This window comes from Acomys minous (assembly GCF_964271855.1).
Source record: "Acomys minous genome assembly, chromosome: 10".
NCBI lineage: Eukaryota > Metazoa > Chordata > Mammalia > Rodentia > Muridae > Acomys > Acomys minous.
In genome coordinates, this window is record NC_140491.1 from 32,253,753 (window position 1) to 32,281,302 (window position 27,550).

General features: G+C 48.2%; 1 protein-coding gene across 2 annotated transcripts in view; it reads right to left on the reverse strand.

The window, feature by feature from the left end:
- Positions 1–27,550, reverse strand: part of AFAP1 (actin filament associated protein 1) — a 115,400-nt gene that overhangs the window by 85,904 nt on the left and 1,946 nt on the right. Inside the window, exon 2 of one of the 2 annotated variants that reach the window (XM_084797468.1) lies at positions 16,737–16,866. The exons of the other annotated variant lie outside the window; for it this stretch is intronic. The gene's annotated coding sequence lies outside the window, so the exon portion shown is untranslated. The remainder of the gene's footprint in view (positions 1–16,736; positions 16,867–27,550) is intronic. 2 annotated transcript variants of the gene reach the window in all.

A 27,550-nucleotide genomic window follows, 5' to 3' on the forward strand; every position in this document is an offset into this window, starting at 1 on the left:
GTGTATGTGCCTTCCCTGGACCCCGCAGTCCATGAGGGTCAACGCAGAGCTGAGCAAGATCCCACTGCAACAGGCTCACCCACAGCGCCTGATAACTTGCGTCTGAATGGGGAATGGCACCTCACTAGTCAAGCAGTCACAGAAAATGCACTACAGCAAGCAGGAATTTTCCTGCTGGAAACAGGATGAGAACAGAGATTATCTTTCTCCAAGGAGGGCAGACATCAAAAAAGGTCTTCGTCCTATAGCCCAAGACTTAATCTTTATCAGCCTCTGCCTCTTCTGAATTTCACCCATCTGGAACCTCATAGGATCCAAGAACAGGCAGCAGAAGGTGGGCTAAGGAGCAGGTAGCTGGGGTGGTGGGTGGGTGAGACAGCCTTGAAGCAAGGTGGGTAGATTTCAAATAGCCTGAAACATTAGCGGATTGGTAGTGGCCAACTGAGAGGCTGGGCTCTTCAGGGAAAGCAAAAGATGTGTGCTTGGGGGAGCCGAGCTCAAAAATTCATCATTACCCCCGTGATTGCCTCCTAGCACGGCAAAAAGCCCAGATGTGTTTTCACTTCCAAAGGTTGGAATGGTCTTCACGCTCACATGCCTCCCTTAGACCAGCCAGTAGCCAGAGCCCCACAGACCTATTCGGCTGGAAGCTTGGCTGTCTCTAACAAAGTGACACTGGAAAAAAAAAATCCTACGAGAATAACATTCTCAGCGACACCCATTATCACTAAGCCACAAAAACCTGAAGTCCCACAGAGGCGTGAGATAAGTCAGTCACACGCCCAGAATGCACCCATCTTGCCCACCATAGAAAGTGTTTGTTGGCAAATAGTCTTTTCTGCCCAAAATGGCCATTCTTTTTCGGAGCCTGAGGCTGAATGTTAAAATGGTCAAGGACACCAAATAAAGATGGAATGTGCAGATGCGAGGAAACGACCAGGCTGGAGAGGGGGTGGTGAGGACTGCAACACAGAGGCAGTCTCCACATGGAGAAGACAGCTGTCGCCAACTGCCACTGGCCCCTATACTTGACCCTAACCGTGCCAGCCTAAAAAGCACCAAGTGTACATATCCCACACAAATGGCTTCTGAAACAAGACCTTCAACCAACAAGGGCCAGAGCCCAGCCTCTGAGAACAACTGAAAATCTGGGGAACAGGGGAGCTGTGGTTTCCCTTCCAGCTGCCGTAGCCTGGCATTGGTGCAAGGAGTCGCTGAAGCAAAGGAACGGCTGAGGGGGCCTGTGGTACAGCAAGCCAGGAGAAGCAGGAGTCCCAGGCAGAGAGAAGGACTATGGGGCAGCTTGGATCAAAAGCCAAGAGCAGCACTGTGAGGAGTTCGAGTCTCTGCTCCCTAATGCTTTCATCCATGGACAGCTCTGCCTGGTTATTAAGCCTTGCGGCAGTCAGCTCCCTAGCTGGGACTCCATCCCGGACCTTAGCAATGCCCTCCCCCTTGATAGTGAAAGTATTCTCTTTAAACCAGGAATAGTTTCTGAGAGGAATGCAGTTTGCCTCCCACTGCTGAGGAAGCATGCTGGAAGCCAGCTCACAAGGTACTCTGACTGACCAGTAAGGATGCCCGTGCAGAGTGAGCCCAGTGGGGTGTAAAGTAAAACTTAATAATAAAGCTAGGAGGCCTTCCACCACGCCACATTCTCTAAATGCCTGTTGGTATCAACTCGTGGGTACCAGCACCTGTACTCTCCACCAGAACACTCAGACCTGGTCACCACTGGAACCATGACTTCCAGCTCTCCTTTGTTCACCCACAGGCGGTGCCTCTCTGTGTCACCCGCAGTCTCAGGGCTGCAGAAAAGCTCCTTTCTGGAGCCATGTGCCAGGATGCCGCCGGTGTGTGACAGAGGTGGGAAAGAGGTGAGAAGACCATGCCAGCCAGGACAGACTCTGGGCACAGGGAGAGCTGAGTCATTCCAGGCAGGCAGCGTCTCAAGCGTGGCCTCCCCATGAGCCCCTGGGTGGCTGGACTGGATGAGCAAGAATGTTCCTCCAAGTTCTGTCATTTTCCTAGATACAACTGGGGCAACGGAGGCTGGGACTCTGAGATCGGAAATGTTCCCAGGCCCTAAATGTTCCAACTTTGGGCAACTCCACTGTGGAGATTGGCCAGTGAAGTCAAGGCAAATATTTCAAAATCCAAAACCAAACTACTACAATCTGAGGCACTGTGGCCCTAAGCACTTTCAGTCAAGAGAGGCTGCACCTATAAAGATGCACATTTTGAATTCTCAACATAAACAGACACTAATGTCCATAGAGCTCAGAATCGTGCAGGCACCATCTTTCTCCTGCCTCTCTTGCCCGAGCATCCTGGAGATGCTGCAACAGAAGCCACCTTTTCGTCCTAGTCAAAAACCACTTGGCTGGGCATGGAGGCATAACCCCGTGGTTAAGAGCACCTGCTTCTCTTGCAGAGGGACCCAAGTTTAGTTCCCAGCACCCATATCAGCTGGCCCATAAGTACCTGTAACTGCAGATACAGGGGATCTAGTACTCCTCCTGGCTTCCATAGGCACCTGCGAGCACATACGCACGTGTGCACAAACACAAAATTTTTTAACTAACAAACTACTCGGCTGATCATAAATAATATCTCAACTTACTTATATACATAAAAAGAAAGCCCAGGTCCAGGACAGCCAAGCCTAACACAGAGAGACCCTGTCTCGAAAAAACAAAAAACAAAAAACAAAAAACAACAACAACAAAACAAAACAAACAAACAAACAAACCCACCAGCCTTAATTCTAAAGTGTGCGGTAGAATAAGCAAAATTCTCATGATTCCAAGATAATCAACAACACATCTTTGCCGACTGTAAAAAGGCCAATCTTTCTGAGCCAGGCATGAAAGACAAGCCAGCTGGTTGGGGACAGATGATAATCAGTTCTCAGCGGGCTCTTGGTCCCAATTCCCAGGGCGATGCATGGAAGCAAAGAGCTATCAATGGTCCGACATCTGACTGCTTACTCACCACACCATCTGCTTCCCCCTCATGCAAATTTAAAATTGGTGCACCCTGTCATGAGATAGAACAAGGGCTGCATCCGCCTTTCTAAGGCCACCAGTAACTGTTGCCCATACAGTGGTGGCGAATACATTCAAGTTGAGCCCAAGATGGAAGCCTAACGCACCTCCATGCTAGACCGAGAATAAACAGCCACACTGATACTCTCTATTGATTAATTTCCTGTTTTCTAAAATTGTCATTTCCAAAACTCCTTCTGTGTTTTATCTCTTGATAAAATGAACAAGAACATTGGGACTGAAGGGCCCTGAAAATAACTTCCTTCTTGAGACCCAAGACACGTGCTCATTTCTAGCTGGTGGGTTTCCTTTCTGCATCTGGGGCCCACAGCACAGTGCCCCCCTCATTGCTGCACGTCCAGAGAAAAGACATTGGGAAGATCACTCCCTGAAGTCTTTGTAAGGTGACACCTTTCTCCCCTCCATCTTGTGCTCCCCCATAAGTGGCCAGAAGGGTTGGGGAGAGATCACAGTTACTGTTTTAAGACAGCTCAGGTTTCCAATGTCTGATAGGCATGCTCCTGCCCTTTTTGGATAAGGCTCTGAAAACCATCTGGCCAATGACAGAATGTCATTTTTTTTTTTAAGGAGGAAACTTTAAATGCAGGCAAGTGTGCATGTTTATTTAAGTGCTTTGTACTTGCACACGAGCAGACTGCACTAACAGATTTCTCCGTGTTTGGCTGACTTTGCCAGCTTGCCATAAACACGCTTCCGCATCTTTTCTTAATTGTTTATAAATAGCACCAACACCCAAAAATGTAAATCAAGGCAAGCTGTGCCTACACTTGGCTCTGCTGTGATGGCAGTACGTGACAACTGCCAAATCCCGGAGAGGGGAGCCAAGGCCTGCAGTGGATGCCACAAAGCCGCCTTGCATTCATTCCTATGACAGCCAAAGAGACAGAAGCAACTTGCTCCCCACAAAGACAGACGGGCCCTTTGTTTGGCAGATAGACACTTGCTGGCTCTGTCTGGCTTGGTCTGCCCTGTCACATCCAGTAAGATCTTATGTTGTCTCGCATCCTAGAATCCGCCACAGCATCGTAAGTGTGCTACCGAGCTCATCTTACAGACAGGGGACACAAGGAACAGAGAATTTGATACACTGCCCAAGATGTCAGGCCCAAAAGAGGCTCAAATCTACAGCAAAGGCAAATCCCCCCAAACACCTACCCCATCACACTGTAGGGGGATTCAGGTCCCTTCCAAAAGCAAGCCTAGGGACACTGTCCAGTTGCTTTTTGTTGCTGTGATAAACACCATGACCAAATGAAACTAGGTGAGGAAGAGTCCACTTCAGCTCACAGATCATAAGCCATCATGGGGGAGGCCAGAGCAGGAGCTCAAGAGAGAAACTGGAGCAGAGACCACAGAGGAACACAGCTTACTGACTTGCCCTGGCGCTCACTCAGCCTGTTTTCTTACACACCCCAGGCCCACCAGCTCCAGCGGGGCACCACTCACAGTGGGCTGGACCCTCCCACAGCAATTAGCAATTCAGAAAATGCCTCACAGACAATGGCCACAGGGTCCCTCATCCCAAATGTGTAGAAATGACCACCAGGATTAGCCGTTGCAGACACACTACTACATGAAGCAGGGTCTTGAAGTTGCAGAGACCAGCCAGCGCTCTGTCCCGCTGATGACACTGAAATAATCGTGTCTGCTGGCCCTCGGGGTGCCAGGCTCAGCACCGCATCCTCCTTCATTCTCACCGCGATCTGTGACCGTGCTGCATTTCACTCCCCATATACGGATGAGAAAACTGAGGCCCATAGAGAAAGGAAGTCGTCTACGAACACCTGTTAGGAACTTCTGGAAAACATTCAAATGCAAATATTCCTTTACTTACAGATGTTAACCAAATAGAAAAGTAACTAACACCAGGGGCTAGAGCGATGGCTCAATGATAAGAGACATGATTTCTCTACGAGAGGACCAAGGTTCAATTCCCAGCATCCACATGATGGTTCAAGATTCCCTTTAACTCCATTTCCTGGGGATCCAACATCTTCTTTTGGCCCATAAGGGCACCAGGCACACACCAACATACCCACAGGAAAAACTCCCATTGTTAGAATTCAAACCTGAGACAAACTGCTGAGGTTTAACATATCAAAGTGGGTGCTGGGCACCAGGTTCTCCCAGCATCCTTCAGTCTCTATGTGCTACATGGTATAGCTAGCATATGCCCCCTACCCTGAACTTTCTAGCCCTTCCTCCAGCTGCCCTTCCCTTCCCTATATAATCCAGCCATTTTGGTTACCTGGCCCTTTGTCTCACCTTTAACCCTGCCGGTCTCTTGGCCAGCCTCTCAGCCCAGGTCAGCCTTCTTGGTCAACAGGTCCCCTCTCTTCTCCCCTCCCCCATCTCCTCACATGGCCCAGCTCAGTCTGGCCATGTTCACTCTGGACCATCCCAGGTAGCTCTACCTCTGATTCCACTCTCCCTTTTCTCTAAAATAAACTTTCTCCTCCAACACACCCATATGCATAAAATAAGGCACAAATAAAAAAATAAAATTTAAAAGTAATGAATATGAAATACCATAGCAATAATAAAAATGTGAAAGCATACAGTGAAACTGCCATTCCCTATACTCTATCCACTCCTCAGAGGCAGCCGATGTGAACAGCATGCTGGGTTTTCCTCAGCAGCCTTTCTATGCATTTAGAGATAACAACACACACCTAAGTTAAGAAGATCCAAACATGACCTGTTCTCTGCTTGCTGACTTCCACAATCCTCCGGACACTTCCTACAGCCCTGGAACAATGCAGAAAGATGAGGCTCCATGCCAGGACCCCTTCCCACCATCACTCACGTGGCTGCAGATGCTCAGTCCTATTTCCCTACAGTTTCCAGAAGTAATTATTGTTGGTGGCTGGCAAGGCTGTGCCATCCAGACTCTTCCACAAGGAAGGACGGGCTGCCCCAAAGAGCCATGCTGAGCACTGCATGGTGACACTCTCCCAAAGCCACCAGTTCTCTGGGGTCAAGGCTGAGCCACGCTGGTCCACAGGGAACACTGTTGAGAACAGTTTCCTAGACACAGATGCACACTCAGGCTCTGGCAGGCCCATGGCATGGACCACAGATACCTTGGCCCCAGCTGCTTCCTCCTGCCTTCACATCCTGGAGATGATCCCTTCATCCCCTGCCTCCAAAGACTCCGCTTACGGTAGCTTCTCTCCTTGAAACAGCCCTGACAGTCTTCAAGCATCTCTGTCTCCCAACTACCATTTCCTGAGCCATAGCTGTAACTATGGAAGATTCGATGGCTCTTTGTATATTTCAGTTTTTAAAAAATGTAAATACATCCTGAGGAGACAGCATAACATCCCAGTGAGGAGCAAATGTGTTAGCAGGTGTACACAGAGGGAGAAATGTCTTTGTCAGGGTCCCTAAGGCCACCCAGGACAGTGATCCACAGATATACCTCTAGTGAACACAGACGCTCAGATCACCCAGGCTATAATTCTTTACAATGAAGAGACTCAATGCAAAATCAGCAGAGGGTAGGAACAGGATATGCTCAGGAAACCAGGAGTGAGCTTCTAGAACCTTCTCCCAAGGGAATCATACAAGACACACTTAAGACCCTCCAGCAAAGAGCTATGATAGCACACATAAGATATTTCAGCAGGTCCCACAGTGACTCAGAGCTCAGGGTTATCATGGGGTGCAGTTCACACTGGTGCCCTCTGCACAACATGCACCAAAACCTCAGACTCCCAAAGGAAGGCAAGTATGGGCAAAAACTACATGTCTACACAGCCAGCAGAGGCCCTGGGAACCCCTCCCTCCAGGCAGATCAGGCACCATCCCCAGACCAGGTTTCCAGATACAGCCAGCAGCGCACCTCACACATAGGCCTGGCCTGGAGGGGGGTCCGCTGCTGTGAGGCCTCTATACTGCTTGACCCCTGGCATCATGTCAGCTTGTGCATAGGGGCCCTGTCTTCCTTACCTCATCTATTCTTAGCCTTCCTGCGTATGTATGATCTTCCTTAATAACTCAGAAATGGTAAGCCAATTCTTAGATTTTTTTTTCTTTTTGTATAGGAAAAAGATTAAACTCCTTACATTTAAAAAAAAAAAAGACATCAGAGAAATGCAGATAGGAAAAAGGCAAAAGAAGAACTCCAGAAAAGAAGCCAAAGAGTCGCGGGGGACAGAAGACAAGAGGTACAAAGTCAGAGGTGACCAGTGAACTGTCACAGAGGAAAAAGTCTAGGGTGCCATGGGGAGGAACCTTCAGTGATGGGACCTCCACTGGTGGGACCTAGGGTGGGCACGACAACAAGTCCCGTTGTCAGCACGATTCTTCTTCCTTCCCCACCTCACTACATCTAAGGCGCAAACCCCTTTCACCTGCACTTCTTCCTGATGACCTGAGTGAGAAAACAGGAAAGCCTTAAAGTTCAGGGGAAAGGTGGGTGCCGCTGGAGTCTGGAAGCCCCAAGAGTTTCAGCCATGAATCCATGCTCAGAGATAATCTTCTTCTCCGTGAGAGGGAGGGGAACACTGCCTGTCTCATGGCTGCAAGGGTCAAGTGAAGAAACGGACAGGTATGAATTCTGCTCAGGGACAAGAGTTGTCAATAAGAGAAGTCGCTCCCATAACCTTTCATTGGTGCTGACTATGTGCCAATTACCAGGTCAGAGCTTGGAGACACAGGAGACTGGAGAGTGGGTGAAGCCAATGGGTCCCGGGGCTCCAGGGCCTGCCGTGGCTCAGAGCATCCAAGAGGGTAGGTGAGGAGGAGGCTGTTTCAGTGGTTGAGGCAGCTGAGGCCAGAAACATGGGTCTGAACCCCAGAACTTCCCTTTGCAGGCTCTGGGACTCCAGCATTTGTAACAATCAACCTAGCATTTGAATGTTCCCAACACAAAGAAATGGTATGTCCCTGGTGACAGACTAGCTGGCCACACAGATCTGATTATTATACACACGTGCTGCAGTGTCACTTTGTTACACTTGCACCTATAATTGCCATGGGTCCATTACAAATAAAATGGAAGGGCAGGTGTGGTGGCACCTGCCTGCAATCCCAGAGCTTGGGAGGTAGATGGTTAGGCAGGAAGATCAGGAGTTCAAGACCAGCCTTAGCTTCATAGCAAGTTGGAGGCCAAACCTTGTCTCAAAAATGTCAAATAAATGAATACATAATTGTTTTCTGTGGCCTTGGGCAAGGTGCTTAACTCTCCCAGTCCTCTGGCTCCTTTACCTGGACAGCAAAACTAATCACAGCAGGAAAAAGTTCTCACGGCACAGAATGACATTAAACCACTTCAAACATCACTGTGTGGGGCTTGGCTGCACCTAAAAAAGGCTTCAAAAGGCACAAGCAGGTTTGGAATTTTCCAGAATGAAAAGTACAAAGCACTGCCACAGACATTATCTTTTTGACCCTTGGAACACCTCTCCTAAGAAAGCACAACAAAGACAGGACCCGGGAGACCCAGCGGCTTCCCGGCAGAGGGAGAGCCACCTCCTTCCTCCACGCCCTCACCGCACGCCAGTGTTGCTCCTAAATGTTGGAAGAAACGGCAAACCTAGACTCAGAATAATGCCCTAGAACCACAGCCCACAGAACAGAACCACTTCATTCACGGCCCTAAGAGCCTTCTATCCCATGTACTGCCAAGGCAGGAGGAATCCAAGGCCGGGAGCCTGGAGCACACACCATGGTCAGCTGCTGGCAGGTCATCTTTTGAGAGATCATCCCATAAAATTCATGTCACACTTTTCAAAAAGACAGTGTGACTTTTATAGAACCGTCTACTCCACTTGGAAAGAAGGTCTAATAAAACTACAGAAGGGAAGCACACGCACAACACAACAACAAATTAGGTTCATCTGTCACAGGCTCACGTCCCAAAGCCCTCTGGGCACACAGCCGCTCTGTTGGGCTGAAATTGAATTGCAAGGGACAAACAGGTCAACTTATTGAAAGAGGTTGGCTCCCCGCCCCCGAGCCCACGCCCCCCAAAAACAAGTCCCATGTAAAAATTCCTTTAACTCAGTTGTGGTCTTTGTTTTTTCTAGAGTGAGTGCAACAGCTGGATCCTAAGACAGCACACACTGATGACTCGTTCACCTTGGAGGGACCAAGCCAGGCACTACAGCAAGTGCAAATGGCACAGAGCCTGCCTCTATGAGGCTCACACACTCTGGGAGGGCTGAGGAGGGTTGGATCCCTCAGCTACAATCCCAACCGCACAGGATCACTGCTTACAGCAGCAGTTCTCAACCTGTGGGTCGAGAGCCTTTTGGAGCTTGAACAACCCATTCACAAGGGTTGCATATCACATGTCCTACATATCAGATATTCATATTACGGTTCATAACAGTAGCAAAATTACAGTTATGAACTAGCAATGAGAATAGTTTTCTGGTTGGGAGTCACCACAAGACGGAGAACAATATTAATGGTCGCAGCGTTAGGAAGGTTGAGAGCCACCGGCTTACAGCAATACCACACTTGGCTCTCAAAAGCTGGGGCTCTAGGACTTCAGGCCAAAGTTAAGCCCTATTCCAAGCTCCCTCAGGACAGCTTCTGGCAGCTGCTGTGAGCCATGGGAAAAGCATGCAGAAAGGAGGTGAAGGAGGCCTGTGCTGCCCTTCTCACGGACTTCCTCAGGGCAGAAGATAAAAATCTTGGGTTTTAAAAGCCTGTAAGAAATCACCACTGCCATTAATAGCAACCGGGGTGAGATGAGATGAGGGTATTCTCCCAGGCGAAGGAAAGCAGCATGCGACCGTGCACGTAGCCAGGCATGGGGGTCCGTGAGAGGCCTGAGTGACTCCAACACCCACTTCCGAGCCACTGCCTCACCCTCCGAGCAGCACTCAGAAAGGAGCTGTCAGTAAAAGAGGAATCTTTTTCTGCTGGTTTTGATGTGGTAAGAAATAGACAGATACAGTGCATTTTCAATGTGGGGTGTGCTTAGAGCTCCCCAACACAGACAAGCAGGAGGAGCTGGCTCCCTCCCAGCCTGGCTGGTGAGAGGGGCATGTCTCAGGTCTGTGAGATGGGAAAGTTACAGGTCATCTGCCAACTGGCTGAGCCCAGATTCGGAGAAGAGAGAAATCCTGTGCCCTGCGTTATTCATAAGACCAGGCTGCATCCTAAGCCAACAGGATGTGGAATTTGGGGATGGAGCAAGTCCTGCCTGTGGGGGAAGAGTCAGTACTTCCGCCTTATCAGCACACTGGCCATTTTTTGCCCTTTTCTCTCAGCTGGCATTTCTTTCTGCAGAATGGTGTATTAAAAGCTGATTAATTTTCACAAGTATCTTAAAGTTGTTATTGTTGTATTTCCCACAGTGTCCAGTGTCACCCAAACTTGTCGCACTGTGAAGCAAGAAGAGGCTTTACGCCATGGAAGATTCCAGCTAGCCTGTGCACATGCTCCCAGCAAAGGTCAAAGAGCATCCCAACGTCACAAGGTGGCGTTCGATTTCCTTAGCGCAACCCAGAGAAATAGAGGGCTGGCATCCTCAAAAAAATCTACCAGGAAAAGACTCAGTGACCTCACTTCAGATGCACTGGGTGTAAGCTGCAACAGTGTGTCCCTCTTTTCCAGATCACACGCTGTTCAACCGTACCCGCCAAACCCGCTCTTAACTGACCCCAGGTGCCTTAGTTCAAGCGCATACCACAACAGCTCAACAGACCGCCAACCACCTGCCTCTGGCTCGCTGAAGATGACCTTGCCCTAAGGTGGGCTGCCAAGTCCAGGAAGAAAATGCAGAAAATGCAAAGCTCAGGTTAGCCCTTCCTTTGTCCTTTCCTGAGGGAGACAGACAGCAGTCTCAGGTCAAAAAGAGAGAAAGGGCTGGGAAAAAAAAATGGCTCAATGCTAAAGAACACTTGCTGCTCTTTCCGAGGACCCAGGTTCAGTTCCCAGCACCCACATCGGGGACTCACAGCCACCTGTAAGTCCAGTTCCAGGAGACCGGATACCCTCCTCGGGCTTCCGTAGTGTCTTAGTTAGGATTTCTACTGCTGTGATAAAACAGAGTGACAATGACCAAAAGCAACTTGGGAAAGAAAGGGATTATTTCCATTTACATGTCCTGATCACAGTCCAACATAAAGGGAAGTCAGAGCAGGAAGTCAGGGCAAGAACCTAGAGGCAAGAGCTAGAGCAGAGGTCAAGAGCAGTGCTGCTCGCTGGCTTGTGCTTTCACCAGCGGCCTCTCCTGGCCTCTCTTTATGGACTGCAGCCTACCACAGCGCCAAGCCTCAGCTCCCCATAACCTCTTCATGCCTTGAAGACCAGAACCATCGGGGTGACTTTTCCACAGCCAGGCTTGGCTGCCAGCATGAGGTACAACCAGTGGGCCACAGCTCCTGTGTGCTGACTCTAAGGGAGCACTCCAAAGAAGATTTTCCCTTGGTGATGCCGCTTTCTTCTTGACCACAGCTGTTCTTCAGCCCTGGCTGACCAGCAGAGTTTTCACTTTAGTGCTGCTTAATTCAAATTATTACATGAAATTTGTGAAAGCATCTTTGCTTCCCTCTGAAACGTCACAAGGTAGGTAGGCCTCCATTGTCTGTGCGGTTCCCAGCATTCTTATCTTCCCACCCCCACAACAGCTTGTTGAGCTTAACGTTTGGTGTCTTTTCTAGCTCTGGAACATTCCCAAGCTCTTCCACAATCCTCCCAAAACATGATCAGGTCTGTCACATCAATACCCCACTCCTGGTACCAGTTTATGTCTCAGTTAGGATTTCTGTTGCTATTACAAAACACCATAGCCAAAATCAACTTGGGGGGTGGGGGGCTGGTGGTGGAAGGGTTTATTTCATCTTACAGCTTATGGTCCGTTATCCAGGGGAAGTCAGGGCAGAAACCTAGAGGCAGAAGCTGATAGAGAGGCCATGGAGGAGTGCTGCTTGTTGGCTTTGCTTAGCCTTCCTTCTTACATCACCCAAGCCTACCAGGCCAGGGATAGATAGCACTGCCCCCAGTGAGCAGGGGCTACCCACATCAATCATCAATCAAGAAAATGTACTGCAGACTTGTGTGTAGACAAACCTTATAGAGCTACTGTTCCAACAGGGAGGCTCTCTCCCCAAATGACTTGAGCTTGTGGTCAACTAGCCAGGATACATAGGCAACAGGTACACACATGGTGAGTGCACATACATGCAGGCAAAGACTCATACGCATGAAATATAAGTAAATCTTTTAAAGGAGTAGGGGGAGGGCTAGAAAGATGGCTCAGCAGTTAAGAGTACTTGCTGTTCTTTTTGCTTGTTCTGTTTTGATTTGATTTCACTACAGGGTTTCTCTGTGTAGCACTGGATCTCCTGGACTTGCTTTGTAGACCAGGCTGACCTCGAACTCACAAAGATCTGCCTGCCTCTGCCTCAGAGTGATGGGATTAAAGGTGTGAGCCACCACACCCAGCCCATACTTGCTGTTAATACAGAGGACTTTGGTTGGTTCTAAGCACCTACATGGTGGCTCACAACCATCTATAACTCCAGTTCCAGAGAGTTCCTCTAGCCTTCATAGGCACCAGACACATGTTGTGTACATACGTGCAGGCAAAAACTCATACACAAAATATAAATAGAAGTAAACCTTTAAAAAAAATAAAGAACAAAAGGAGCCTTGACTGTCACGTAGGAGACTTGAATATCACATGCACAGCCTCTCCCTTCCCTGCTGAGCATACGTGCCCACGTAATAAAAGGAACAGCCTGGCTTCCAGACAGAGCCAAACCCAAAAGTGAGGCAGCAGCCTCTGACTTGGAGCCTGTGTCACAATGCTTTACTACTTCTAATGAAGGAGGGAGAGGCCAGGCTCAGGCCTTCCCACCCACACCACAGGCATTGAGCAGGTCACACGGCACCTGTGGAAAGGCCTATGCTTCCCAAATCCCGTAACATTCTGTCACTGTAGATTTCACAGCACAACTGGAGGCTTTTCCTATATCCCTCTAGACGTGTAGCGAGCATCTAACATATGCTGGCCATTGGTAGGTGCAGGGGACTCAGCAGTGACAAGAACAATAGTCCCTGTTCAAGAACAGGAGGCTAAGGAGGAATAGAAAGAGAAAGAGGCTGATGAGAGAGTTAACAGACTGCAAGGGTGGAGTTGCCTGAGAGGCACTGGTGCAGGTCAGCACCTAAAGAACACAGTCTGCGGGGTGCAGAGACGCATATACGCAAGGTAGCTGAGGATGCCACAGTCAGTTGACTCCCTTGGTTCCAGGAATCATGGCTATGGTGGTTTGAATAAGAGCGACCCCCATGGGCTCATAGATCTGAATGCTTGGTCATTAGGGAGTGGCTTTACTTGATAGATATTAGGGGGTGTGGCCTAGTTGGAGGAAGTGGGCTTTGGATGCGTTCCTCAGAACCCCCAGATGCAGCCAGGCTTGCAAGCCCTCAGCACCCTCACTCACACACTTGGCTCAGCTCAACATACTCATGAGGATTCTAAGCACTAGAAAACGGGCTCAGACAAGGCAGCCTCCACCCCAGGACTACAGTACAGAAGAACGTTTGCTCTCTGCTTTAGGATAAAGAAACAGGGATCTCTGATTTATTCTAGTCCAAACCAAATAAACTCGCAGGTGAAGAGAGATTTGGGTGTAGGCTTCTACACAAAACACTTCCTCTGTTGCTCCCTGCCAGAAGCCTGTGGACTTGAAGCCTGAGCCCGGGGAATTCTGAGAGGAAATTCATGTCTGAACCATAGTGAAAGTACACTGCCTACCCACACACACCTCAAAGCACACCAACGGTTCAGATACTCCATTTTAGAAGGGGTGGAGATGGAGGACACAGCGGCACAAGAGGCCAGCTCTGCTAGCTAGTTCTTCTCCCTTGGTGTCACCACTGGCTCAGGTGTGAGCCCTTGAGACTAAAAGAGAGGGCACAGCTGAGGAACACTGAGGGTACAGCAGCTGTAGAATCCACCTCAGGATGGAGAAGCTATTGAAAGAATACCAGTAAACTAATAGTAAGGGCCCCATTCTCCATTCTTAAAAGATGGAAAGGGAAGAGGAAACACACACACACACACACACACACACACACACACACACACACACACACACGCCAGCTGAGGGAACATTTAAGGTGTTTCACACCTACACGCATTACACAAATAGTGACTCAAGCTTTCATTTCTTGCAAACCTTGCAATTTCTCCTGCATCACTGATCTTTCTAGAAGCCCTTTGCTGTCAGGGACTGTAATGGATGAGGCCTGAATTGGCCAAGATGTGTATTAAATATAAGAAGAGAGGGCTCTGGTGTCCCCCTGGATGCCACCCCACCCAACCCCCTGCTGCCAGCAGTCACTCTCAGCATAGTGAGGAGAAATGACCTGTGCTTCTTTCTCTGTCAGCCTCTTAGCTGACCCAGCATTCCCCGGAAAGCTAGCAAGCTGGCAGCCCTGTCACTGACTGCTCTGAGGCCACAGAAGCCATAAAGCACTAAACTGACACGGTCCATCTGTCTCATAGTCTTCTACTTGTCATGCGGGTCACTCTGTGAACAGACCGGCTGAGGAAAGATTTGGCAGGTTACCAGAAATTGACTCCTCACTCCTGCCCTCCCTCCTAGGAGTGTGGACTATCTGGAGAGCAGGAAGATCCGAAGGCTTTTTTCTGCAGGGCATGATGTGCACTCTTGTCCCTTCCCATTGGAGGCACCCCACCACATGCAGGCAGGAGCCTGTGCCTCCTTCCCACAGTTGGGCAGGCGCCCCAGGTTAGTGCAGCCTGCCATGAAAAACTAAGTGGGGTATCTCAGGCTGGATCTTACCCAGGGGTCACAGCTATGACCACGTTGTATCTTTCAGGTCTTCGGGCAGAATTACAGATGTGCTTCCTTGAAGTTCCAGAAAAGTTGTTTACACAGCTGTATTCCCCATAGATGCAATGCCTTACAGGCTGCATAGCTACGGTGCCACAGTGTAGCTCACCTGCTCTCCCTATGGCCTCCCAGGACACACTGCTTCATTAGCTCCAGTTTTATGGAAGAAGGAGGAGGAAGAGGAGGGGAGGAGGAGGAAAGGAAGGAAGGAAGAAAGGAAGGAAGGAAAGAAGAGAAGAGAAAAAAAGAAAAGAAGGGGTGAAGAAATGGCTCACAGTTAAGAGCACTTCCTGCTTTTGTAGAAGACCCTCCCAGGTTCAATGCCCAGAACCCACATCCAATGCCACACAACTGGTTGGAAGTCCAACTCCAGGAGGACCTGATACCCTCTTCTTGCCTCTGAAGGCATTGCACTCACATGCAATGCTCCTACACACACACACACACACACACACACACACACACACACACACACACGCTTAAAAATAAAATAACCTTAAAAATAAAAACATCGAACTCACAAAAATCCAGTGAGTTTTCCAATACCCACCCCTTTAGTAGAAGCAGAACATGAAGCTCTTTTCACACTGGAGCTAATACTTTTGCCATGTGCCACACGATCCTGCGGGGCTGGGAGTCTTCCCTGACCTTAGGGCTGCAAACAGAAACCTTTCACATCTTCCAGCTTCCTAACAGAAAGCAATTTATAAGTTCCCAACTGTATTTGGGAAAGTGCACAGGCCATTTTCCAAGGTTCCTTCATTTGTATCTTGGACAGATCGTTCCAAGGCAGTGAGGAGAGGAGTGTGGGAGTTATTTGCTGAGATGGAGAGGCAGTGATGTCAACTGTAGCAGCCACATGCGTCCCTAAGAAGGTGTATTTACGGGAAGGTAACACAAAGTCCAGTCAAACACAGACGTAAAAATGGAGAAAGGAATGCTGCGGCTTCCGGTGCTGGAGAGATGGCTTGAAGGGGAACGGTACATGCCACTCTGACAGGGGACCTGAGTTCAGTTCCCAGTACCCATGTCAGGAAGCTCACAACCATCTCTAACTCCAGATCCAGGGGATCGGACAGCTCTGCCTCCTCAGACAACATCTACACACACACACACACACACACACACACACACACACACACACACACACCGAACTAAATCATCTTTAGAGAGCCTCCTGACTTGGAAGACAGGAGAGCTCAACTCATCTCCCATCTACCATGTACACAAACCGTGGTTGCTTTGTCGCACCGTCTCCCTTAAATGTCATCCTGGATGCTTCCAGAATAAAACTACTGTGTACGTACATGAACAGGTCTTGAACAGCCATACCTTCTTTTCTCTGGGATAAATGCCCTCAAGGGCAATTGCCCATTCACACAACCCCTGCCTTCGAGAGCTAAGAGACTGGAGGACTGCTCCATTTTCCTTTCCCACCTGCGCCATTCACACAACTTCCCACAGCATTTACTGTTACTATTTTTTCATTTTAATGCTCTCTAACTGTGGAGGGCTTTGTTGCTGTTGTATCATTGTAGTTGTTTTGGTTTTCCTGTAGTTTTAAACCCGGCACCTCACACATACTAAAGAAGGACTCTCCCACTGAGACACAACCCCAACCCATAATGGGGCATCCTGTGTGCTTATTGGTTACCTGCACATCCTCTCTGGTGAACCACCTCTCTGTGGTTTTGGTTTGTTTCACTGTTGAATTTTGGAAGTTCTTTATATAATGTACAAACTAACTCTCTATTCGGTATGTTATTGGCACGTTTTCTCCTTCGAGGCTGTATCTTTCCTTGCATTCCCTTACCAAGCACGTCTGTTTTCTGGGGCTCACCTTCCCACAGAAGTCATCACTATAAGCTGCTGCAGGGTGGTCGTATCTCTGCATCACACAGTGTCCAGCTGAACCCTGACCGTTCAGGTGCTTCGCGCTCTCTCAAGATAGAATGGCTCAGTGTCCACGTCTTAGAAGAAAAGGTCAGAAGGAGGCAGTGAACAGCGCACAATTATCAACTGCTCAGGGTGATGCGCATGTTTCCCTCCAGCCTGCCTCCAAATGCGGGCTACCCCACAGCCAGTCCAGGCTCCACCTGAAAGGGTGAGAGCGTCCATCTGGGGTCAGGACCTATGCGCTTCTACCCTTCTGTGTTTGGTCTACTCTGTCACTTGCTGACCACGGGGCTGGGGACTTCCTTTAACCACAAGGGTACACTGCCTCAGCTGCTATCAGGATAAATGTCCCCTGCCTCAGGTAGATTGGAGGACTGGCCTCGAGAACAACGCAGAGTGAGTATGCAGCCAAGGTCTAAACTAGAGACATAAAAGCTTCTTCATTTTCTGTCCACACAATCAGCAGAGAATAGCAAACAAAACAGCCAAATGCTTGTTTGACTTTTAGGTTTTTTTTTTTAATTTTTTTTCTTAAGCATGGAAAGAGACGGTTGGAGGGACAGCAGCCTTCACAATACCAGTCCTGGGTCCCTTGACTGGCATCACCTGTCCTACCTACCCTACCTACGGCAGAGCTTCCTCATAGCTAGCTTTACCTACCTTTGGCAATATACAAAATCAGGAACATCTTGAAGTGGGCATGTGGTTTGGACAGGAGAGTTGCTGGCAATATCCTCCGCTAGAAACCACAGCACAAAAGTGACCCACGGAGGAGGCTCTGGCTGCTAAAAATACTTAGTGGCAAAAACTGATGTCATGCCTTTCATACAAAGGCTGCCACATGAAGCCAGCAGGGCAAGCAGCACACAGGACACCAGTGCAGGCAAAACCCCATGTTTCAGAAAGGCTTGTCAGAGGTGGGAGTCCCAGGCACTGCTCCCCCTGCAACCGCACTCTCTAGTCATCAAAAGTGAATTTTCAGGTCTGTACCTAATGTTTGTTTTGTTTTGTTTGTTTGTTTGTTTTTTTAATGTTCTCCAGAAGAGGAGCTGGGAAACAGTTCAGTCAGTACAGTGCTTGCTGTGCAAAGAGGAGGACACAGCTCCATCCCCAGCACCCACTTAAAGGGCCAGGTGATGCCCAGTTCTTACAATCCCAGTGCTTGGGGGTGGAAACGGGAGGACCCTGGGGCTTGAAGGTCAGACAGGCTGGCCAATACAGTGAGCTCCAGGTTCAATGAGAGGCCTTGTCTCGGAAAACAAATTGGATGACTCCTGAGAAACATCTGGGGCTGACCTCTGATCTCTACATGCACGCACGCACACACACACACGCACGCACGCACGCACGCACTCGCGCATGCACATGTAATAAATAAATAAATAAATAAGTAAATAAATAAATAAAAACTCTAGGAGAGGAACTAAACTCAACCGTTCCTGACCCAGCACAGCAATGCATCCACTTCACAACAGCATGCAAGAGGCAGGCAAATTCTGAAGTCATTCCTCATCTAACACTAGGAGACGCAGCAAATTATTGCATCGTCTAATTTTTCCACCTGCCTGTGACGTGGCAAAGAATCTAACATCTGGCCAAGGAATAGAAAGCAGGCCATCACACATTCTAGGAATAAGATAGAACTTGATAAGGGGAAGCCAGCCACGCCAATCAACACTGCACCTGTGTGCATCCTTTGATATAACAGTTTCGTCCCTAGAAACTTGGTCCACAAACATAGCCATGGAAACCCATGAGAACTAGGAACAGCACAGCACAGCTTGCCATTCCAGACTAATAGGAATGAGCTTCCCAGGAACGGGCCAGGGAGACGGCACGACTCCACGCTAACACTATGAATGAACATGCTCCTCCATGATGCTCGGTGGACCCCAGCCTCCTGATGCATCCAAAAGGAGGCAGCAAGAGTTCTGGAGCACCCTTGCAAATGCTACTGCATGGCTTAGCGTCAAGGCATTTGACATGAGAGTCGATGCTTTATCACAACTTCAAAACCTAACACCGCCTAACAGGCCCAAGCGCTGCACTCACTGGTCAAGGCCCGGGGTAAGTGCTGTCAATAGAGGCACGGTTGAAGATGAAAGGGTGTCTCAGAGACAGCTCTGACTTGGACAGCAGAGAGCAATGCTGAAAGATGACTCTTAGGGGCTTGAACAGTGGAAGAGGATGAAAGGGCAGAAGCAGCACATGCCAAGGCAGGGACACTGAAAAGAACAAGCTACTAAGTGCTGCTCTCGGGCTGGGCTTGAGAAACAGGCTGAAGCTACTGGCTTGGTTGCAAAGTTGATGACAGTGACTAAGAAGCTGAATGCTAACTTGGAGTCTGCACCCAGATTATAAAGCAGGTGAGAGACTCCACCCTGCACCTTAACATTGAAAAAGATGAGGATGCTAGAGGCACAAAAAAAAAAATCACGCCACATATGACTTGGCTGTGGATCATCAATGGGAAAACGGAAGACGAAGAAGCCATCAGACACAGCCGGCCTGGTTTCACTCCGCCATCTTTATAGACAAAGGAATGTAGAGCTGTATCTATTTTTAGGGCACTATCAATATTCCAGAGCCCTGTCTATACTCATCTGCCAGCTGCCACAGCAAAATCTCACACCCTGGGTGGCTTAGCAACAGAAAGATATTTCTCAGTCGCCTGAAAGCTGGGATGTCCAAGACCTGACTCCAGGCAAGGCCACTTTTCTGCCCTTGCAGATGCCACCTTTCTCATATGTCGAGGACAGAGGCAGAAAATGCCCTCTGGTGTCTCTTCCTGTCAGGGAACTGACCTCATCAGAAACCCCTCCCTACCTCAATCTAACCCTCCATTAGCTGAGGCACCATCTACAAGTGAAACCATCGCCCTTGTGACAAGATTCATCATGAGCATGAGGGAAGGCACAAGTCCCAGTCCCCTCCTTTCAGTAATGCCTAAAACAACAACAACAACAAAAGGATTAAAAATAATGTACCCATAAGTGAATAACACACCAATCCTTTTATTATCCGATAACACACAAAGGCTGATCTACGATAAGTGTCTATGATTTAAAAAAGTTGGAATCAGAAATAAATGAAAAGTCAGTCTGGCAAGGTGGTGCAACCCACAACACCCCCCCCCACCCACTTGGGAAGTAGAGACACCAGGAATACCAGGAATCAAAGCCAGCGTGGGCTGCATAATGACTTGGAGGCCAACCTGGCCTTTACAAGAGCCAGCTCAAGAAAAAAGAAAGAAAGTCCGTTGCAGACCCAGGTCACTCTCAGTTACATAATCATCTTCTCACAATCCCACTGTGATAGTGTCTATATTCTTTTATTATTTTTTTTAATATTATATGTATGGGAGTTTTGCCTGTGTAATATTTTGAGTGAGAAATGTCCCCTGCAATAGGCTTGGGCATTTGAACATTTGGTCCCCAGTTGGTGACACTGTTTGCGTGCATTAACCTGAATAGCCTTGTGGAAGGAAGTATGTCACTAGGTCGGGCTTTAAGATTAAAGCCTCATGCCACTTCCAGTTCACGCTTTACTTGCAGTTGAGGGGAAGAGGTCTCAGCCTGCTGCCCCGGCCACCGTGCCTGCCACTTACTGCCATGCTTCCCAACTATAATGGTCTTTTATCCTTCTGGAACCTTGAGCCCAGACAAGCCTTTCTTCTATAAGTGGCCCTGGTTAAGGGCCTTAGCACAGCCGCAGAAAAGTATTAAAACTGCCTGCATCGTTTTTCTGTGCATCATGTGCATGCCTGGTGCTGGCAGAGTCTAGAACGGGTCCCCAAATATTATAGTTAGAGATGGTTGTGAGCCGCCATAGGGGTGCAGAGACCTGAACCCAGGTTCTCTGCAAGAGCAGCAAGTGCTCTTAAGCGTTGAACCATCTCTCCAGCCCCACAGAACACTATGTTCTCTTTCAAGCAGTTCTGAATCCCTATCTCTCTACATACACATCAACTAGATCCCTTCCAGGTCATAAACTTCACAGAAACCTTTGTGCCAACCACAAAGGTCACAGAAGGAGCTACACTGAAGAGGTGACAATGCTAAGGCTGACACATAAAAATTTAAGAATTCATACATTGACATGCAAATTAGAAAATGAAGTAGCTTTTTAAAAAAAATCTCACTACATCCTTGAAGCCAGGATGGGGTGTGTGTGTGTGTGTGTGTGTGTGTGTGTGTGTGTGTGTGTGTGTGTGTGCATTTGTGTGTGCATTTGTGTGTGCATTTGTGTATGTGAGAGTATATGAGTGTGCAAATGTATGAGATAGATAGATGATAGATAGATAGATAGATAGATAGATAGATAGATAGATAGATATAGATAGATATAATCACATATCTTCCCCTCTCAAATTTCATACAAGCATCTAGAGAAAAAGTTAGAAAATCTCCCCCAAAAGGAGAACATGGTTTTCGAGGGCTCCCTGGGCACAGCTGCCTCCCTGTTACCTCAGACATCTCCATCAGGTGAGCTCAGTAAGCCCATTGTTTGTGGCCTCCTGAAGCTTCCAGCATGGAGGCTTGACAGCTTACAACACTAGCCATAGCTCATTAGCTCAATCTCTGGCCCCCATGCTCCCCAGAGGCTGGGGGTGGGGCTGAGAGTCTCCACCCCCATCCTGCCCCCAAAGCTCCTGGCAGCCAGCCCTGGCCTGAAGCCATGGCTCATCTCACTGTTATACAATCCTATTGCTTGGGTGATGTCTGGGCTCTGAGGCAGGATATTAGAAGGGAAGATGCTCCTATCACTTCCATCGTTTAGAGGACCATACGATTCAGGCATACTGAACCAAGAGCCAAGACAAGAACCAAGTCTTACTCCATAGAACTAGTAGCACAAGACTGTTCTTAGGATGGAGGGCAAAGAAGTTGGGGGCAGAGTGGGTGACCCCAATCCTCCCCTTCCACAGTCAAACTCTCTCAGAGCTCTCTCTCTCTCTCTCTCTCTCTCTCTCTCTCTCTCTCTCTCTCCCTGTTCCCACTTCCTGCTTTCCTCCTTCAGCTCTCCCACTTTTACTCCTCCCCTCTTTTCCTCGTCTCCTTTCCTCTCTCCCTCCCTCCCTCCCTCTCTCTCTCTCCCTCTCCCCTCCCCCCCTCTCTCTCCCTTCCTCCCTCCTCCCTCTCTCCCTTTCTCTGGTAAAACATTCAGAGCGATGGCCCCCAGGGAGCAGAGCTGGAGTGGAGAAGGATAGGGTTGATTGCTATGTTTTTGTTTCAAGCTTTGAAGAACTTTTGACTCTTAAAACTGTGCGCTTGTGTAACTGTGTTTAAAATGGGTATTTTAATGTTTAAACAAAATCTGAGACTTGACTGACAAACAGGGCTGTACTAAGTGTGCATTCCTAAACTTTAGGGAGCCCAGCCACTTTGAAGACGTGGAAAGCTGTAAAGCCTCTCCCAGGAAACACACACCCACACGCAAAACGTCCGCACAGAGTTCAGGGCACTCCTAAGTCCAGCAGGCTTGGGTTCTATCTTAAAATGAGAGGTTCTGGGTTCTTTTTATTGTTTTTTTTTTTTTTCTTACAAGGTGAGGGTGAAACCCAGGGCATCCTGCACCCTTGGCAAGCACTCCACTGCTGAGCCACACCCCAGGCCGGGTTCTGGTTGATTCCTTTCAGAATAGAGCTGTCCTTTGCCATAGGGGGATGGGAGTGGACAGAAAACTGTTCTTAAATGAGAAACAATCAAAAGTGCCCATATGACAGGCAGGCCCGTGCTTGGTCTTACACTCGGTGGTCCTCCCAAGTGTTCCCTTGGCCAGAGACAAAGTGGTTCCCACTAAGGAGACCCCGGCTTTATTTATGGGCTTCCCTTCGACCTTGAAACAGTGGATGTGCTAACGCTTGGTATGTGACTGACAGCTGAGCTGACTCAGCTGAGAAACAAGGGCTCCTCCATCTAAACCTCGAGAAGGCAACGTCTCAAATTCCCCACCTGGGTATTTCTTCCACCAGCAGAATCTCTAAGGACTTCTTGGCAAAACTCTGATCTCAGCAGGCCACTTCTGTGCTCCAAAACAAATTGCATGCAGCTGACCTGTCCCCCCCACAGCAAACTTCCACAGAGAGTCAGAACAATATGTCTTTGTTTTTGAAGTGGGGTCTCCCCTATGCAACCTGGCTTCAGACTCCCAATGTAGCCTAGGCTGGCCTGGAACTCATGACATCCTGCCTCTGCCTCCCAAGTAAAGAGTTTGCCACAAGAGCCAACATCCTGAATTTGGTCCTTACATCCCAATGTGGAAAGGGCATAACAACTCCTGAATTCCTGAAAGTTGTCTTCTGTGTGCACGTTCATGCACACACACAGATACACACACACACACACACTCAGATACAAACACACACTACACACATACTACACATGCGCTCATACATACAAATACAATGGAACCTTCGTATCCCTGACAATTTGCTTCAAGTGTTGGTGTCCATGAATGAAGAGTAATAAAGCACCCTCACAGGATGTTGCAATAAGAGGACCAGGTGACTTCGGTGAGTAGAATGACTGACCCGCCAGAAACACTCAGGCCCAAACTCTGGAAACTGTGACTGTCACATTACATGGCAAACTGGCTCTTCCTCAATAATCTTGGTGGTCAATTTTACACATCAGCCTTCAAATTGACTTTGGAACTTTCCCTTGGTAGAGAAGCAACATGCATATGGGATATCATACAGCTTTGTCTGAGGGTCACACATGGCAGCAAAGAAAAGAAAGGAAGGAAGGAAGGAAGGAAGGAAAGAAGGAAAGAAGGACCTTTCAGAGTATATGGTGGTCCTTAGTTGCTGGGATTTAAGGTGTACACCATCACTGTCCTGAGTTCAGTCACACACACACACACACACACACACACACACACACACACACACACACCACACCACAAAAGAAGAGTGGGATGGCCATATCCCATCCATAACAACAGATGCCAGTTTGATTACAGTCACCGATTTCAAGATTTTCTAATTTTCCCAGAACACTACAAAATTTAAGTTTCCCACAATGCACTGCCTTTCCTTTACCTTCTAAGTCCAGCAATAGCAGCGTTACAGGAAATTCAAGCATCAAAACCCCCATAGGGAACTCAAGCTGTGTCTGCTCTCCTGCTGGACTGAGCTTCGCTCTTCCTAGCTGAATCACTGGTCACAGCACTGCGCTTTCCCACACCACAGGAATTCTGTATGTCTGACAATGCCACATAGGATGGTGCATATTAATATTTGTAGTTTTAAACAGACATTCTTTGAGGGGCCCACTGCTGAATTTATGAGTCTCTGTGTTCTCCTGTTGCAACATTAGAGCAACAAAATATTCAGTAGGAGTTAATGAGGGGATGGGGGCCGGACTGACAGCTGGGCCTGAGACACGCATAGCTTCCAAAATGGCGAGGGACAAGAAGATCCAAGAAACCTCCTGCTGCAAGAGCTGGGCTCTCCCCAACACTTGTTCCCCCATAGTGGGATACTGAGTTGCAACGAGTTGCTGCTTTCCTGGCCTTGATCTCTGACTGCCCTGACCTTTGCCTTCCCCAGTCTCCAGTCAGGGCCTTCAGGAGCCAAACCATGAAGAAAGAAACCAGTTATTAAAGGGAGTTGCTTGTGGCTCTGAATGTTACAGAAACCATCAGGAGCTCAGCCCCCCCCCCCACCTCTGTCTCTCTGTCTCTGTCTCTGTCTCTCTCTCTCTCTCTCTCTCTCAGTCACACTCGTTTTCATATAAACCATATAAAACTGGAATTCACATGTGTTGATTCCCCCCAAAATGCCCATCAAACTATACTGATCATTCAGGATGTAAAACAATGCTAAGTTAAGTGCCCTGAAACCACATGCAGGACACTGCATGTGCATAGAAAAGCAAAGAAACTCAATCCTTAATGCAGCATTGTTTTATAACTTCGGCAATATAGTATTTTTTAACTTTAAAGTAAAGCCTTTATATTTGTAATTGCATCATCACCACCACCACCACCATCATCATCATATTACTGAGAACTAATGCATCTGTGCAGATATCACAGCTCTTAAGCTGAGAGAACCTGACTTAAAAAGCCAAACCCTAAGTCAAGTCCCCTCCTGGGGAACTATAGGAAGCAACCTTTAACGCCACTGATAGCTCCATCCTGTCAACACACAGGAAGGTTCTGCGCCCAATTGCAATAACAGACATAGGAACCTGAGAGTGGAAAAGGCGTCCTGGGAAACCCTGGATGGTAGTGACACCATAGACGTAGACAGACAGTCTGTGAAAAATCACCCCTTCGCTGTTATGTGAGGACCACATGGTGACTTACAGAGGTATCAAACTCCAGAATAAGGAAAGTGACATCATGGCTGAAAACTCTCATGGTGGCCACAGTAATCTCCAAGACACTGTGCAGACAGATGGCACCTAACCAACCTGACTTGTGCAGTGGTGGGTGAACACGGGAAAGGGGACAATACCGAAACTGTTGAGATCTACCCCTGTCCCTGGGCAGTCTTACCACAGAGACCCCTGTTGCTTCATCTGGACTGAAATCAAGGCAGCTACAAATGAAAAATACCCATTGCAATGAACCTGAGCAAGCTGGAGTTCAAGTAAAATATAGAAAGAACAAAAGAAAGAAAGAAAGAGGAAAGGAAAGAAAGACAGAAAGGGAATAAAATCACAGAGAAAAATCCAGTAGAGTTTTAAAGGTGCCTCATAAAGTAAACTTCCCCAACACAGAAAATCACGTGGAGTACTGAACAGAGGGAAAGAAATTCAAATTAAAAGGGGGGAGGTATATCCTGAGTAAACGTTGCAGTGAGGAGCATCACCCCTAGACAGAATTTCCACCCTCTATTTTCAATCCCTGTCATTATCTAAATAGCAGAGAGAACTGTGTCCTTTCTGCAGACGGACACCCGGCCAGAAGAAACTCTGCCCACTGAATTCCCACTTCACCACAAAGACGCACGGACCAGCACCAGAGGGTCGATTTCTGCTCCTCGGGACTGAACTTCTCTACCAACCCCTTAATGTGTGACATCCCTTTTTACACGCACTAAGCTCAAACGAGGCTTTCAATATTTAGACAGAGCCCAGGACACCATACTCAGGAGGCTCTCAAAATTCCATTCGTTTCGCAGTCTCCCAAATAAAATCCTGGCTATAGGCTGCGACCGGGGAATGCACACAATTGGCAGGCTCCGTGTGACAACAGACCGACAGATGCTCTTGAAAACAGATCTGTACCCAATGACTTCATCAAGGAAGGAATGTGACACAGTGGAGATGCAAACAGAGCACAATTATAAAGGGTTCGAGAAGGGCTGGAGTGATGCTTTGTGGGTAAGAGTGCTGCAAAGGGCTGAGAGAGACAGCTCATGGTCAAGGATGCTTGCTGCTCTGGCCCTTTGGGTCTCAGCACCTACATCAAGGGGCTTGCTCGCATCTGCCTGCAACTCCAGATCCAGGGGCTCCAATGCCCTTTTCTGATCTCCAAAATCATTCCATCATGTGTGTATGTACACACACACACACACACACAGAGAGAGAGAGAGAGAGAGAGAGAGAGAGAGAGAGAGAGAGAGAGAGAGAGAGTAAATCTTTTAAAAGCTCCCAAAACAAATTTTAACTCTAATTTTTATAAAAGCGTACAAGACGACACCAAAAGTGCAAGCTTCTACCACAGACATTTGTCCTACGCACTGATTATCTACCCAAACTTTAAAAAATTTAACTGCTTTTGTTTATTTTTACTTAACGTTTCTGGGTTTTGCCTCCATGTGTCTGTGTCCCACATGCAAGCGGTGCCTACTGAGGCCAGAGATGGCGTCAGATGCCCTGGATCTGGGCCATGTGGGTGTAGGGACTCAAACCCAGGTTCCCTGCAAGAGCAGCCAGCACCCTCGATGAACCATCTCTCAGGCTTTGCGCAACCTTTGTGAAAAGAAACCAAAAAGCAAGGAAGCAACTTGCTCTTTAGACTGCATTTTTCAAATATCTTCATTTATACCTTTGCCGTAGGCCAACTTCCCTTGCTATATTTGGTTAAAAGAATGAAGGGTTTAGGGCCAAGAATGTTCTTTAAAATTGTCTAGTTTAAGACCCTCAAAGGTGAGAAGGCTAAAACCTAGAGAAGAAACTACCCAGGAACAGACAGTAAATCAACTTCAGGGCCAAAATTAGACTCAATAAACTCTGTTCAAGTGCTCTACACCATAAAACAAACCCCGTTCAGACAGGGGGGAAAATTAATGACTTTGGAGAGTCAAGGCTTTAAAACAACACGGAAATACCTGGGTTCGTGGTGTAGACAAAGGCCTCTCCTTCGGCCCCACCTCCTGCCTGTTCTGGGTACGGACTGGCTCTGTGTCTATCAGAGCATTTTTTCAAGCCATGATAGGGAACTACTTTGGGCCCAAACTCACTATGCCCCTGAAGTTTATAAGGTAAGTCCTGAAGGATAGGACTAACACAAGAAGACTCAGAGAGACAAGGCAGAGGCTTGCCAGAGCTGAGATGGTGGAAGGGCAGAGATTAAATGTGGATCTTAAAGCAGGACGAGGATGGCTCCCAGCTTGGTTCTGTAGGGCATCCCTGCTGTCAGACGCAGGCTCTCTTTTAGGACAAACTGTAGGTTGCATTTTGAAACTCCTTGCTCCAATTGCAGCCTGACCTCCCCCCCACCCACACACAAAACCCCCCTGTCCTGATTTCATACAACACACACACACACACACACACACACACACACACACACACAAAACCC